Below are 1,990 nucleotides of genomic sequence, written 5' to 3'. Positions count from 1 at the left end.
TTTCTGGCTGCAGTCACAATGTGACCAGCCATCTCAGGCTTCCATTGCTAAGCTTTCCTGCTAAGATGGATTGAATCCCTTCATAAAGTATGAGCTAAAAATAATTTCCCTTTAAAATATTTTTATTAATTTATTCATATTACATCTCAATGGTTATCCCATCCCTTGTATCCTCCTATTCCTCCCTCTCTCCCATTTTCCCCTTACTCCCCTCCCCTATGACTGTGATTGAGGGGGACCTCCTCCCCCTGTATATGCTCATAGGGTATCAAGTCTCTTCTTGGTAGCCTGCTATCCTTCCTCTGGGGAGAATGGGGAAATAGAAGGATCCAGAGGGTCCTAGAAACCTACAAGAAGAACATTATGATAGGCGGATCTGGGCCCAGGGGTCCCGCTCAAACTATGGCACCAGCCAAGGACAATACAGGCTGTAAACTTCAAACTCCTACCCAGATCTATCCCTTAATTTTCTTATGTGAGATATTTTGTCACATCAATGAGAAAATTGGTACCAAGAAGTAGAGTCATTGTTGTGACAAACCTGATCATGTAATGAGCAGGGTTTTGGAAGTGATTCTCAAGAGGAATATGGAAGAGTTCAAAGGTGTGAGTTAGAGAAGCTCTATAATGCAGCATTCCAAGCTTACTGAGCCATTGAGGCAGTTGTTTAGAAGATCACAAAGCTGCTGGGAATACATACAATAAAGGCTGGGCTCATACATTTTAGAAGGAAACAAGAAGTTTCCCAGGAAATGGGGCACAGACCATTCATATCACATTCTGACAAAACCTCTGGCTGCATTCTGCCTATGTCCTGAAGGACTGAATGAAGGTAAACTAAGGACAAAACAAAACCTAATGAACTAAGTTGTTCTGCAGACTAAATTTCAAGGAAGCATAATTTACAGGCTATGGAACTGTTATAGCTTGCTGCACTGTCTCAGATTTACCTTTGGAGAGGGCAGGAAGTGGAGCAAAAAAGGAAAGGAGCTTGGATAGAGGTAAAGTTGAGGGCAGTGTTAGTGTAGAAAGAGTGGTTATAACTATTAAAGGGATTAATGCCATTAAGGAGAAACTCCGCTTTGCATCAAAACAAATGAATGATGCCTTGAGGTCAAGAATCCACCTACTGAAGGCTTTAGTTTGTAAAAGTGAAATTTTATTTGAAAAGAAAGAGATGGAAATGAGAATATTACTAAAGGTTTCCTTCCTCAAAACACCTCTAGGGAAGTGTTTCCCCAATTTCAGCTGCCAGGCACACGGAGGCCATTGTATCCTTGGTAGTGTCTTTGTTACTTTTATCTTGTTGTGAAGAGAGACCATGACCAAGGCATATCATAAGAGAAAACATTTAATTGGAGGTTGGTGTACAGTTTCAGAGGGTGAGTCCATGATCATCATGGGGGGAAGCAGGACAGCAGGCATGATGATTGAGCAGTAGCTGAGAGCTCACATCTGATCCAAAAGCCTGAGTAGAGGCTGAGTAGAGTGAAGGAAGGAGGGAGGGAGGGTCTCACACACACACACACACACACACACACACACACACACACAGAGACAGAGAGAGACAGACACAGACAGACAGACAGACACACACACAGACACACAGAGAGAGACAGACACACACACAGAGACAGAGACAGAAAGACATAGCTACACACTGACATATACGGACGTGGGGACAGGAGGGTCCATGCCCAGTGACATACTTCCTCCAACTAGATTACACCTCCTCATCCTTCCCAAACTTGTTCTACCAACTAAGGACCAGACATTCAAATACATGAGCCTATGGGAGCTATTCTCATTCAAGCTACCACAAGTAGGAAGGGACCAGACTACATTTTAAGGGAGCAGCAGAACTTTCTCTTTACATGATGCTGAACTTTCAGGAGTGCAAAATTCAAGAGTTACAGGGTCATAGAGGCCTGCATTAAGGTTTCAGAAAGCTGCTGAGACTGGACAGTGTATGGCAGGATGAGATGACATG

Source organism: Acomys russatus, chromosome X, assembly GCF_903995435.1.
Source record: "Acomys russatus chromosome X, mAcoRus1.1, whole genome shotgun sequence".
NCBI lineage: Eukaryota > Metazoa > Chordata > Mammalia > Rodentia > Muridae > Acomys > Acomys russatus.
Note: the sequence above shows the minus strand (reverse complement) of the source record.